The sequence below is a fragment of the Babylonia areolata genome, chromosome 23 (genome assembly GCF_041734735.1).
Source record: "Babylonia areolata isolate BAREFJ2019XMU chromosome 23, ASM4173473v1, whole genome shotgun sequence".
Taxonomy (NCBI): domain Eukaryota; kingdom Metazoa; phylum Mollusca; class Gastropoda; order Neogastropoda; family Buccinidae; genus Babylonia; species Babylonia areolata.
This window is the reverse complement of record NC_134898.1, coordinates 8,639,499-8,655,018: the sequence shown is the minus strand read 5'-3', so window position 1 is coordinate 8,655,018 and position 15,520 is coordinate 8,639,499. Positions and strand designations below refer to the sequence as shown.

At 38.3% G+C, this 15,520-nt stretch overlaps 1 pseudogene; it reads left to right on the top strand.

Annotated features, from left to right (window-relative positions):
* LOC143298279 (cathepsin D-like) overlaps positions 1-15,520 on the top strand; it is a 31,563-nt pseudogene that overhangs the window by 1,652 nt on the left and 14,391 nt on the right.

The window sequence follows — 15,520 nt, the reverse complement described above, 5'->3', positions numbered from 1 at the left end:
AATCAAAACTAGTTGACTCGCTAAACAAAGATCTAATCTATAATCCAAATACATTGTGGAAAAAATTGAAACAGCTAAAAACAATGGAAACGCATCAAAACACACAATCCCTGTCAGTTAAAAGATGGATTACCCACTTACATGAACTTATTGGAAACAAAGTTGGTATGGATGAGGAAAACCAAAATCCCAGTGATAATGGGATGAAAAACGGTTTTAACAATGTGGATTGTAATAACACTTGTTTAGATAATGATATATCTGACACAGAAGTAATAAAAGCGTGCCAAAAATTGAAGAACAACAAATCACCGGGCATAGACGGTATCAGAAATGAGATAATTAAAGCTGTTTCACCGGACTTACTTCCTACAATTAAAACAGTACTTAATTACATTCTAAAAACTGGATGTCATCCGGATTTGTGGAAAAATGGGATATCTATCCCAATTCATAAAGAGGGAGATAAATCAAACCCAAATAACTACAGAGGAATAATTATCATTTGTTCTTTAAGCAATCTACTTTGTCTAATCCTCAACAGCAGATTAAATGATTATTTTAGAATCAAACAATTTACTTGCAAAAGAACAAGCTGGATTTAGAAAAGGTTTTAGAACTACAGACCATATTTTTGTTTTGAAAAAAATTGTTGATTACACCATGAAAAATAGAACGACAGATTATACGCATGTTTCGTGGATTTCAAAAAAGCGTTTGATAGCATTTCACATGCAGGTACGTTCACAAAACTTAAAAAAAAATCGGTATACGAGGTATGTGCTTCAATTTAATAAAAAGTTTGTATACAGACACAAAAGTCTGCACCCGTAATGAAAATGGATTCTCCCCTTCAATCTATGTTCGAAGAGGAGTACTACAGGGAAATACACTGAGCCCCACGTTATTCAATATATTTCTAAATGATATTGTTGATTGGCTCTCAGATACCGATTCGCCAACAGTTAGTCATTCTCAAAACAAAAGTATCTCTTGTCTTTTATATGCTGATGACTTAGTATTACTTTCAAAATCTAAACATGGTCTACAGCTGAAACTAAACCATTTACATTTATATTGTAAACAATGGGGTATTGAAATCAATAGAGGCAAAACAAAAGTTGTCATATTTTCGAGATCAGAACCACGAGCTCGAATGTTTTTTTAAATGTGGAACAGAAGTTATAGAAACAACTGAACAATATAAATACCTGGGAATAATATTCCATAAATCAGGCAGTTTTGAAAAGGCTATGGAACATCTGGCAAAACAAGGTAATAAAGCTTCTCATATTCCTAAAAGATCTTTCAAGAACGAAAACATAAGCATACATATAATATCAAAATTATCTGATAGCCTCGTTTCACCAATACTAACGTATGGAGCAGAAATATGGTTCCCCACTTGTGAAAAAGCAGATGCTACTTTTACCTTTGACAAACTATATAACCATTGTCTCATGAACAAATTTCCTCATGAGCATGTTCATCTAAACTTTTTTAAACAAATACTGGGTGTCCACAAAAAAGCCACAAATTTAGCAATACTTGGTGAAATAGGTAAATACCCCTTAAGTTTAAAAGTGATTTGTCAAGTAATAAAAGTTTGGTTTCACATAACACAGGCACGAGAAAATTCGTATATCAAAATTGTGTATGATGATATGCTTACAGAGGAAACAAAACAGCGAACATGGATTAATTTCGTTGAAATTATATTACAGAATCTTGGTTTAGGACACGTTTGGAATAATCAGTCAACATTCAATATTCATAGTCTTAGCCACGTTATAATGAATAAACTAGAATATGGATATGTTTTATTCTGGAAGAGAAACAAATCTGAAAATAAATCTAAACTACTATTCTATAATAAAGTTACTCGTGAATACAGAACCGAGCCTTATTTGCTTGAAGGATATCTTAATCATAATAAAAAAAACAATCATTGTGCAAATTAAGAATATCCTGTCATGATTTAGCAATAGAAAAAGGCCGATATTTCAACATTCCAAAAGAAAGGAGACTATGTTTACAATGTCAAACAATAGAGGATGAATTTCATTTCTTAGATGACTGCGAATTATACAAAGAAATTATAATATAATTCATACTAAAAATTCAAAATTACATTCCAAATATTATTAAACCCAGTCAGCTAATACTGGAAGACAAACTTGTGGGACTATTTGGGAAATTTGTCAGTAACTGCTGTCAAAAAACGCCATAGCGTGCAAGAGTGATTCAATGTCTTGTTCAGCATTTATCTATTTTTGTTTTGCTTTTTCTTTTTTTCTTTTTTTTTTTTGTGCGTGGTTTCATGTAACTTTGCATGCGTGTCTTATAAACCTTGTTCAGGTTTAATTGACATTAAAATTGTTGAATCTGAATCTGAAAAAAATCTATTCAGTCCACAGCAAATTATACATCAACACCACTCCACTAGTGCGAACACCATGAAACCATTACCAAATCTTCATGAACATGGGGCTCAGCTGGTTCTCCCTAAAAAGACTTCCCTTTTGTACTCAGACTATAAAAAAGCGAATATTCTCTAACTCATCTGTAGATAAGAGTACATCAAAGGAATCACAATTCACAAGAAAATGACCGGGAATGCGACGAGCAATAATAAACAGTGTGTTTCTTGGTTTATTACTTCATTAAGACATCTCACAAAAGTCCGCATATCAATACCACGAACTGAACTACAAAATGTACTTTGCCTTACTCAGGCACACCCAGTGGAACTCACCCCCAACCAGAACTAATTAACAGCACCACTCCCAACCACATTCAAAAACACACTACCACCTTTTGCATGTTTTATGTATTGCTCATCTTCTTGATGCTGTTGTTACTAGTTTCTTCGGTTGCCCCCACCCCCACCATATATATATATATATATATATATATATATATATATATATATATATATATATATATATCACTGTGTGTGTGTGTGTGTGTGTGTGCGCGCGCGTGCGTGTGTTGATTTTTTTCTTATGCATTTCTATTAACACCATGCTTTGATTTTTATATAGTATTGTGTAGTGTAGACCCTGTTCAGGGCGGGGACTGGATGTATAAAGCACACTATTGTCCTCGAAAGATAGAAATTTGTCTGGTTTTGTCCAGTCTTGTCTTGTCTCTCTCCCAATGTCTCTCTCTCCCTCCCCAACACACACGCTCCCGCAAAGCCACCGCCGCTAGGAGAGTGTGGGATTCATGTTTTTGTTTACCTGGTGGGTGTGCAGAGCTGGGATAGCCTGTGACGGCTTGTTTTCTGCCCCTTTCAATTACACCCCGTCTGTCGACCCGCTCATGTTACACGGCCCGCCATGGACACCGCGCTTCAAGCATCGCCCGTTCCAACCCCGCTCGTCTCTGTTGTTTGTGAAACTCCTGCTTAGATTCTTCTCTCTGCTTGGAGCGAGAACAAGCAAACGAAGAAGACGGGAGAAAATGCTGGTCCAGTGAAATCCCTGGCAAGCTATGAAGTAGACATGAAGGGACTGGGGGCGATCGGTGTGTGAGAAAGCGGGTCAAAGATTTCCATTAACTTTGCTGAGTTGAGCATGTCTTGATGTCGTCTAAAAATACGTTAACGGACAGGAAAGGTGTATGTTCGCACTTCCCTGTGGTTTTCTGCCAAACGAAAGACGCCTTTTAAAATGAATGCTGTTGAAGCAGTGGGCGTCTCCCTGTTTTATTTGGAAAACGGATATGGAAACATTTTGACCGCTTATGTGGAGTGAGTTCTAAGTGCAGAAACTGCACATACGTAATCAGTGACGACCTTGCTCACACATAAAAACGTATTCAATAGTTCAGTCACTTGATTGTCCTTGTTGAGTGATACAGCACAACGTGGAAGAGATTCAGTGTTAGCAGTACGGGTAAATAAATATTGATTTCATTAAAAGGGGCATCATGAATACGTTTACACATTACGACTGAACAGTCACCGTTTACAAACAAATAGATAAAACGCAGCTGGATTGGACTCAGGTCTGGCCTGTACATGGGCGCTATGCTTGGTCAACGGCATCAATGTGCACACACACACAGCGCCGCACAGCATGATGCTCTTTCGGCTTTCTCGTTGACTGAAGTTGGGGATACTATGGCTGCCGCGCGCTCGACACGCTGGTGCGGTCATACAGGAGGCTTCGGTACATCCCATTCATAAGTCGTGGATTAATTCGCACAAAATGGCTTTCTTTGAGGAATCTAAACCAAAAAACGATCTCAGTCCTGTCTTTGGGGCATGCTTCTGGAATGAATCAGCCTGAAAAAGCGGAGAGGGTGCACTGTCATTTTCAAAAGCTAGCAGTAGTTATTCCCAAGGCTAAAGCTAGCAGTAGTTATTCCCAAGGTTAATTTCATAGAATACAGCAAACACATTTGCATTTTTCTGAATGAAATGGATCACTTTTGTAAATATAAAAGAAAAAGCAGTCACTATAGATTACGTATGTTAAGCTTTCGCCATATGTGTACATCTTCATGTTGGCGCCACTCTCGATCGTGACAAGCTGATGACGCGTCCTAAAAACAGGTCACTCACGGTCGATGCACGCATGGTCTCATCTTGACTCGTTCCTGAGCAAGTAGCAGTCTACCTACATCCCTCTCAACAAGTGCAGCTGTAACGGCTGTACGTCAGCCATGACAAATTAACTCCGTCCACAATGATTCCTCAGATACCTCCTTCACCCCCCCTCCCCTATCCCCCAACTTCTCCTACACCCTGCCACCCCCTCCCCCTTCTTTGGCAAGTGTCGGTACGAGGGGCCATCAATCATGGCCGGCGTCCATGCGGAAAACAAGGTGACCGCCAGATGGCGCTGGATCAAAGAACGGCAGAAACTATCATTCCTGTCTGTGATTGGTTGCTGCGATGTGTGCACGCGCCGTACACTTCCTAACTGTCTTTGCCCCTGTCTGGTATGCCGTGCACTGTGGTCTCATCAGGCCCCGGAGGTGTGAACTGCTCTGTTTGTGCAGGCCTGTGCATGTCAGTGAGGGTTCCTTTCCCAAAACAACGCTTTCTCTTACATGAGGTCGACATTGTTGTCGGCATTACATTTGCGGTATGTCTTCTGCATATCGTTTTGCTTCTCCTGACACTGGAGAACATCACCAGGGCTGTTGCTGACCAAGACACTTCTTCTGGACCATGAACCTTGAAGACTGGGCAGGTCTTTTTCCGCCTTTCAGAACTTTTGTCTGTGTGTCTGTTTATCTGCCAGTCTATGTGTATCTCATTAACATAGGATTAATCACTCCAAATCCAAACACTCAAACACACCCTTTCCTCAATACTTTCTGTCTCTTTGTGTCAGTCAGTAAAACTGTAAGTCTTCCCCTTTCGTGATCCAATGAGGGAACAGGGTTCTGTTTGTTACGTGTCCTTCTCTGTCTCATTATGCATGGTCTCTCTCTGCTGGTAAAAAAGTGTTGTTTTTTTGTTTTTGTTTTTTTGTTGTTTTTTTAAGAAAGAGTTAAAAGGATGTTGACAACTTTGTTATTTTAAAAGTATCAAAAGACTTGCTTGGTACTGATAAGGATGTTTTCTTTATTGCCGCATACATTCCCCCATATGATTCTCCCTGAACAACCAGACAATTATAGAGGAATATCATTAATCAACGCTTCATGCAAGTGTTATACTTCCATTCTATATAAAAGATCGAGCTCTTGGTTGGAAAACAACAGTACAATAATTGAAAATCAGGCTGGGTTCTGAAGAAAAACTTCAACTGTGGACCAAATATCTAATCTTCATGCAATTGTTCACAAATACTTAAACAAGAGATGGCAGAAAATTTAAGTTGCTTTCATTGACTTTAAGAAGGCATTTGACTCTGTTAACCATGAGAAGTTATTGGAAGTAGTTTATAATGAAGGTATTAGAGGATATTTTTTCTTGCCGCGAAGAGTATGTAAAGCATTTCTACTTTCATGTGTGTGCGTGTGTGTGTGTGTGTGTGTGTCAATAGCGAATTTTCATATTTCTTTGATTGTCTAAAAGGTGTGCGACAAGGTTGTGTTATGAGTTCCACACTTTTCTCCTTATTTGTTAATCCACTTGCAAACAACATTAATAGTACTGGGGTCCATGGCTTTCAACTTTTACCTACTCTGCTTCATCTGTTTATCATGCTGTTTGCAGACGATGTAGTATTGTTATCAACTTCACCAGGATGATTACAAGAACAACTAGATTCTCTTAAAAGCTGTTGTGATAATTTTCATTTATGTTCTGAGAAAGATGAGACTAAGATTATGGTGTTTTGGAAAGACGGATTTTGGGGCCAAAGAGAAAAGTGTTGTTGTTGTTTGTTTTTGTTTTGTTTTTTACGGTAAAGAACTGGAAGTTGTTAACATGTATTGATATTTACTACGTTTTTCTTTCCTTTTGAATTTGAGGCTCGGTACAAGTCATTTGGTTGCAAAAGGAAGACGGCTCTACACTGGCTTTTCTGGGCCTTCCAAAAAATGTGAAGAAATGTCACAAAAAAAATTACTTAAGATTTTTTGTGTGCCACAATACAGTCTGTGCTATTGTATACATCAGACATTTGGGGTTACAAGAGATTAGAAAGTATAGAAAAAGTACATTAATAAGCCCGTAAAAGATATTTTGGGTCTTCTCTTAAAAACTCTTAATAAAACGGTATGTGGAGAACTCGGTAGATACCCCTTATTTTTAAATACACAGATTAGATATATCAGATACTGGTTTAGACGGATCAAAGCAGGCATATGATATCCATGGACAATGATGGTAAAAGGTGCTGGGCAACCGAGGTAAGAGAAACACTGTCTAATGCTGGTTTTTATGAAGTATGGTTAATCCAAGGGGTTCGAAATATTGACATTCTAAAAAATGTTCAAGCAACGGCTGACGGATTTTTTTTTTTCAAGAATGGTCAGACACTATTAGAGAAAAAGATATAATTTGTACAGGCTGGTTAAAGACAATGTGAATGTGTGTACATATTTACAGGAAATTAACATATTTTGTTTTTGCGAGGCGTCAACAAAAATTAGATGTGGAGTCTTGCCAATAGATGATAATATGAACAGATACGGAAATGATACTGTGCAGTCGAATTTTCCATGTGATAAAACTTCTGTAGAAGACGAAAGACACTTCTTGTATGCTTGCCCACTATATTCTGAGCTGAAAATAGATTCTTTGACAGTGGAATCAATGTTCCATTGGAAAGATTATTGGATGGAGAATGCAAACAGTTGTCCACGTTAGTATCAAAGTTTATTTTCTTTTCCATGAGACAGAAACAGACTTTCTGGAAAATATTATGACAAAGATAATGTAATATGGAGCAAGCAGAGTTTGATTAAGAAAAAGTGTACTATGGGTCATGACAATGAATCCTATCATTGACTCACTTTGACACCAAATTTGGCATAAAAATAGGAAAAATTCAGTTCTTTCCAGTCATCTTGTTTAAAACAATATTGCACCTCTGGCATGGGCACAAAAAAAAGAAGCCAAGTTATATGCAAACTGAATTTACTGTTATATTTATATATATATATATTTTTTTTTTAATTATCTAAACTTGGCACTTTGATCTGATTTTCTGACACAGCATCAAGAGCAGTCATTTTTATCATTTTTTGTTCAAACAGGAACTTCTTTTGCTAAGCATGGAAGTTATATTTCTGGTGCATGTCTTTGGTGCAGATAGTAAAAAAAGGACATTAATCTGTAATTAATGCTAGGGGGGGTAATTTCCTTTAAACTGATCTTTCTCATCTTAAACATTACATTTTGAAATTATACTCAATACATAAAAAGCTTGTGTGTTTTACTCTCAGTGTACAGGGCTTTCACTATGTTCATTCGCCCAAGTGGTCTTTTTCGGAAAATACTAAAATCAATACTACGAGTGGACTTCATAGATCTATTGGCTCCTGAAGGTCATGGGCAAAAATTAACTACGTACACATATTTATACATATTCAAAGCGCGTGCTCATATTCTTCGCGAACGCGAACGACGCCATTTTGTTTCAAGTTGTTGACCTGCCCGTTCTATCCTTTTTTCAATCGACAATACACTATAACATGTGATGGAAAGTTGGAGAAGGAGACCGTTAAATATTTATTCAGAGAAAGATTTGTGAACGCCTCATCACTTACTGGATTATGCCCCAAAATGCCATAAAAATATCAACAAAATCAGTTGGAATTCACAGTTAAAAATAATAAACCATGAGAGTTTTGATGAAACGTAAAAATTTCCAGTCTTGACTTTTCTCAAAATGAAGTCCTTTTCACTTCATACGACGTTTAGAAGTACTTGTACTTGGCTCTACATGTTAGTAGTTTAACAAAATACTCAATTTTCACATCATCTTTAAAACTATAAAACTAGAATGAACATAAAAAAGAAATTGATTCGACATTGTCGTACATTCCCGGCGGGTGTAACTAAACTTGTACGTCTATCTAGATCCAGGGAAAACGGCTAAATGTTGCAGTGTGACTGCCGTGATAGCCACGTCTCCTTTACCGCGGACTTAAAAAGAATTCTTAACTGCCCTTGAAGATTTTTTGAATGCCCAAGATACACCAGAATAATATGATTTAAACAGCGTTCTCACTGCGAATACCGCAATCGATTTATCGCCCTTTAAGAAAGCATATTTAAATGTTAAATTTTTGAACGTCAGTTAAGGAGCCACGATAGTGTATTGAGTAAGACAGTGTCTTCTCACCCGAATACGGGGGGTTCGAATCTGCCTTCGGGGCTTTTTTTTTTTTTTTTTTAACCCGAAGCTTTATAATAACAAAAACAGAACACATTTTAACAATTAGATTTTTTTTTTAAAGTGTATCACAAGTGAGTCTTGAAGGCCTTGCCTCTCTTGTTTGAGGGTGTTTTTGAGCTGCACTATATTTTCCTTTTATGGAACTTATTTAGTTATTTATTTAAGTATTTCACCCCTCCCGCTTGACTTTATGTGCCCATGGCCGAAAAACATGAAAAACATTTCATTTCTCTCTCTGTCTCTGTCTGTGTGTCTGTCTGTCTCTCTTATCCCTTTTCCAAGATGAATCCCCATGCCCCTCTCTTTCTTGTTTAGGCAGAAATTAAGAACTCTCTTGCTCCAACTCGTCGGCACATTCACATACATTTTTCTAATCCCTCATTCACCTCTGATCACCACTGAAATGGACGACTCGTGGCCTGGGAAATGCTTTTCTTTCTCCACCAACGCCCCATCTCCCTCCCGCCTGCCCTAAGTCAGACTGTTCTACCCTTGCGCAAACGATGTTACAGACTTTCTCTAATGACTTTGTAAAAGCCCCGTGGAAGCGTCTCTTCGACAAGGATAAATTCGTTTTCGGAAGGATCATCAGTCATTTGAGGGCGCGGGCGGGGGACAAGAGGTATTGTGAAAGGCATGCCAGGATCCGGGGAAAGAGAAAAGGGAAGCAAGGAGGGGAGGAGGTGCTGAAGGGAGGGGAGCGATCTTGTATGATCGTCAGCGTTACAGAGTGGAGGGGAAGGGGGGGGGGGGGGGTGAGGGGGGTCATTTCAGGGATGGGGGGGCTGCGGGGGCAGGGAGGGCGGGGCAAAAGGCCACACGTCACTGTTGGCAGCATGTGCCACCGTCAGTGGTATCGGGGACGATGCTTACTGAGTTTGCAGGTAGGACATAAACGCGCGCGCGCACACACATATTCTTTCACACACTCTCTCGCTCTCTCTCTCGCTTTCTGTTTATGAGCGAGCGAGCTGATTATTATTATTATTATTACATAGCGTTGAATCTTGTGCAGAGACAAATCAAAGCGCTTTCGCACCAGTCATTGAAACGCATGCATAACTCTAAAACTGGAAGAAAAAAAACAACTGAAGACAAGGAAGCGGCAGGGAAAGGACGCTATTTTGGGAAGAGGTGGGTTTTAAGGCCAGACTTAAAAGAGCTGAGTGTGGAGACCTGTTGAAGCGAAAGAGGAAGTTCATTCCAATTATAAGGTCCAGAGACAGAGAAGGAACGGCGGCCAACAGCCGAGTGTTTGAATCTGGGCATGCGTAAACACAGTGGATCCGAAGCCGATCGCAGAGAGCGAGATGGAGTGCAGAAGTGAGGCAGCCACAGAGATAGGAAGGGGCAGACCTGTGAATACATTTATAACATAGTCAACAAAAGAATGATGACTGACATTAAGGCAGTTGATAATTTCAGCAAGAGGAGCAGTATACATTGTGAAGAGCACTGGGCCTAAAACAGATCCCTGTGGGACTCCATGTTCGCTTTTAACGGGTTCAGAATGGAAATGATCAACAATGACAGATTAGAATCGATCAGTGAGATAAGATTTGAACCAGTTTAGAACAGTGCCGTTGATACTAAATGTAAAATGAAGACGGGAAAGAAGGATTGAATGGTCTAACGTGTCAAAGGCGGCTGACAAGTCGACAAGAGTGAGAAGGGAAATTTGTCCTGAGTTGGACGCTAGCAGTAGATTATTCAGGATATGGAGGAGAGTGATTTCGATGCTGTGGTCAGCGCGATAGGCAGACTGAAATGGGTGGGTGAGATTGTTGAAACAAAGGTGGTTGTTGCGCTGCTTCAGGACAGCTTTTTTTTTTAAAGGAGTTTGGACATGAATGGAAGATTAGAAACTGGTCGATAGTTTTTCAAAATGTTTGCGTCAAGGTTGGATTTCTTCAGAAGAGGCCGGACGATTGCAGTTTTGAAAGTGGATGGAAACGTTCCAGTGAGAAGGGATGAGTTGACAATATCGGTGACTGTGGGGAGAAGCTGTGAGATACACTGGGAAAAGACCAAGGCTGGTATAGGATCGAGCTCACAGGATTTTATTGTCATTTCTTTCAGGATTTCATGGACCTCTGTTTCAGTCAATGGATTAAAGGAATGGAGAGGAGTGCCGCTGAATTGAGGATCAGGATGAGCAGGTTGGAAAGACATTTGGTCTAAGATGATACGAATATTTTGGACTTTGTCGAAAAAAAAAGAAAGAAGAAAGCATTGAGGAGTTCAGATAAAGTGTAGGCAGAAGGAAGAGGAGTCTTTTTTGCAGCACTGAGAAGATTTGACATGATAGAGTAAAGAGATCTGGTGGATGTGGCATCAAGAACTTGGGAAGAAAAGAAGTTTGTCTTTGCTGATGATATCATATGTTTGACTTTACTTATTTGTTTTCGGAATGTTTGAATGTAGACTTTCAGTTTTGTTGATCGCCATCGTCTTTCCAATTGGCGACGTTTGCGTTTTGCAAGTCGAATGTCTTGTGTGTACCATGGGGCGGAAAGTCTATCAGGGAGCATGCGGGTAGTCGGGAGTGCATGTTCATCCAGCAGTTGAGAGAGGACAGTGTTGTAATGTGTAGAGACGTCAGTAGGGGAAGAAATTTTGGAAAGGCGTTCAGCAACTTCAGAAGAAAAAGTGTTTATGTTGATGGATTTCAGGTTGCGACGAGTAACGGATTTTTTGGTTCTGGTAGATTTTGAAATATTAAGCGAGAATATGACAGCAGAATGGTCGGAAGATGTGAACGATTGCTAAAGACTGCAAAGGCCAGCTCACCGACTTTGCTGACTGCGCTATCAAAATGCTATTACTCAGCCTTCTGACAGGTGGGGGACTGCGCGATGTTGTTCATGTGCTTGTCTGTGTGTATAATGTTTACTGAACCCCTGCACCGTGCGATGTGAGGCTGGATGGGTGAGCTGCTGAAAGATGAACTGTAAAGATTTGGAACCTCAGTTGGAGATACTGTAGCAAGGGAGAGAATTAAACGTTGATATTTCTCCCCTGATGCTCCGTGTGCAGTGTGTGCAACATTACGTTTTATCTCACTATGAGGTTGCTGGTGTACTTGGATTCATGTTACAGATGGACAAGTAAGTAATAAGTATAACCCCCCTCTGACTTCACACAAAAGGATCATTATTGGAAAGCTAGGAAGTGTGCAGTCAGCCAAAGAATTAATAACAATAATAATAATAGTATTTATATAGCGCTGAATATTGTGCAGAGACAAATCTAAGCACTTTCACACCAGTCATTCACGCGCATGCATAACTCTAAAACTGAAGAAGAAAGTGAAGACAAGGAAGAGGCAGGGGAGGGAGGCTATCTTGTGAAGAGGTGGGTTTTAAGGCCAGACTTGAAAGAGCTGAGTGCGACCTGACGAAGCAAAAGAGGAAGTTCATTCCAAATGCAAGGTCCAGGGACAGAGAAAGAACGGCGGCCAACAGTGAAGTGTTTGAATCTGGGTATGCGTAAACATAGTAGATCCGAAGCCGATCGTAGAGAGCGAGATGGAGTGTAACAGGTGAAGGCAACCACACAGATAGGAAGGGGCATATTTGTGAATACATTTGTAACATAGACTGCAACTGACACAGCATAAGCAAGACATATATATGGACAGCACGTTAAACAGGCAAAACCAGGTAATGGGCAAGTGATAATTGTGCAATACGTCATACAGCTGTGGCAAGAGTTCTAAGGTTAATACAAACATGACACAAAAATAGGCTCCCCCCCACATGCATGCATCATGAGCATGTGCGTGTAACATGCTCCCAACTGCGCACACGTTATGTTAACACAAACAGGACACAAACACAGGTGTTTTTTTTGTGTTTTTTTGTTGTTGTTTTTCCAGTGATGCACGTCGCCTCGCCGCAAGAGCCCACTCACTTGACCAAGACTTACCTGTTTGTCTAAATGTGTGCTTTTCTCTTGATGTACTTTGTTTTTATTTTAATTTGTCCCGTCATGGATGATATAAATGATTGTCACTCAGTGATGGGTACTTATAAAGGAGTGTATTTTTCTTTATTTGAAAGCCTTTGCTCAGTTGTACTATGTACCATGCAAATAGAATGAGTGGATGCCCTTTAGACTCCACTAGAAAATATAGTATAAGCCATTAATTACTTGATATAATAGCCACAATAATAATAAAATAAAATGGAAAATATAAGCATTGTTTCCATGAACTGTCAAGGACTGGGTAACGTTAAAAAGAGGAGAGATGTTTTTCACTTTCTTAGACAAAAGAAACACTCCATTTATCTCCTTCAAGATACACATTTCGACCCAAATATTGAATCGTATGTTAGATCTGAATGGGGTTACACTTGTCACTTTGCATCTCATAATTCACAATCCAGAGGTGTTGCTGTTATGTTCAATAACAATTTTGAATTTAAAATTAAAAAGGTGTACAAGGATCCTAATGGAAACTGCATAATTATTTCCTTTACAACAGTAGAAAAGGATTTCTTAATTGTAAACATTTATGGCCCAAACAAAGATTCCCCAGAATTTTATGATGAACTGGAAAAAAAATATTACACAGTTTGGATACCCAAACCTGATTATTGGAGGTGACTGGAATCTAGTTCTTGACCCACATAAAGATTATTCTAATTATAAACACATAAATAACCCTAAAGCTAGAGACAAAGTAGAAGATATTATGACAAACTTAGATATGTATGATGTTTGGCGAGACTTAAACCCTGATAGTACACGTTTTACATGACGTAGACCATCCCCTTTTCAACAGAGCCGTTTGGACTTCTTCCTTATATCTGAATGTTTGATACAGTATGTGCATGAAGCAGACATCCAATATGGCTATAGGACAGACCATTCAATGATAGTTCTTAAACTTTCATTTGGTGAAAAAATTAAACGAAAATCTTTTTGGAAATTCAACAATTCTTTACTGAAAGATATAGATTATGTAAATGAAATTAAAGAAGAAATCAAACAAGTTATTAGAGAATATGCAGTTCCATTATACAATTATGAAGAATTAAGAAACATTCCAATGTCCGAAATACAGTGTGTAATATCAGACCAATTATTGTTAGATGTTCTATTAATGAAGATTAGATCAAAAACAATCTCATATGCCACAATGAAAAAACGTAAAACAGAGGAGGAAGAACAACAGTTAGAAATAGAAATACAGAACATAGAAAGCAGGAATGTCAGAACATGTCAAGAAAATGATAGAATAGAAGAGACTAAGTTAAAGCTTGTAGATATTAGAAAAAAGAAGATGGAAGGAGTACTCATGCGTTCAAGGGCCAGATGGATAGCAGAAGGAGAAAAAGTATCAAAATACTTTTGTAATCTTGAAAAAAGGCACTTTGTAAATAAGAGTATGAAGAAATTAGTTACAGATAAAGGAGAAGAAATCCATGAACATAATGTAATATTAAAGGAGGTTCACGATTTCTATAAACATTTATATAAAAAGAGACTTATTCAAACATGTGAAATAGCAGATATTGTTAAGGAAATGCCTAAACTTAGTAATATAGAAATAGAAAACCTTGAGGGTGAAATTACTTATGAAGAAGCTACCCAGGCACTTAAACGCATGCAGAACAATAAGAGTCCAGGTACTGACGGCTTTTCTGCCGAATTTTTTAAATTCTTTTGGAAGGATCTTGGATACTTAATAGTCAGGTCACTAAATGAAGGTTTGAAGAAAGGTGAACTGTCACAAACACAGAAAGAAGGCATAATAATTTGTATACCAAAGGGTGACAAACCAAGAGAATTTATTAAGAACTGGAGACCGATATCTTTATTAAATGTTGTTTATAAAATTGGATCTTCTTGCATAGCAAATAGAGTTAAGTCTGTGCTGTCCTCTTTAATTAGTGATGACCAAACAGGATTTATGTCTAACAGATTTATTGGTGACAATATTAGATTAATATATGATATGATTCATTATTTGAATTCAAAGCAGTTGCCTGGTTTATTGATTTGTATAGATTTTGAAAAAGCGTTTGATACTGTTGACTTCACTTTCATGATGAAAGTGTTAAAAGCATTTGGATTTGGTCCAGTCTTCTGTAGATGGATAAGTACCTTTTATCAAAATATTAAATCAGCAGTAGTAGTAAACGGAACGGCGTCTTCTTGGTTTCCAGTAGAGAGAGGATGTCGTCAAGGTGATCCCATTTCACCCTACTTATTTCTTCTATGTGTTGAAATCCTTGGCATAATGATAAGAGAAAATAAACTGATTAAAGGTATTAATATTAATAATACAGATCATAAAATTGCACAGTTTGCAGATGACACCCAACTGATGACCAAAGGAGATAGAATATCGTTTGAGGAGATCATAAGGACAACTGACTCGTTTAGTAGTTTTTCAGGATTATATATGAATGCAGGTAAAACTCAAGCAGTATGGCTGGGTAGCAGAAAACAATGTCAAATTAGATATCTACCTCATTTAAAAATGGTATGGAACCCACCAAAATTTAAAATCTTAGGAGTGTGGTTTACTGTTGATTTAGAAGAATGTGAGGAATTAAACTATAAAGACAAAATGTCTGAAATTAGAATGTTATTTAGAATATGGATAAAAAGACCGATTACCCCTTTAGGAAGGATAGCTGTTCTCAAGTCACTGATTTTATCAAAAATAACCCAGTTATGGATGTTTCTACCAAATCCAC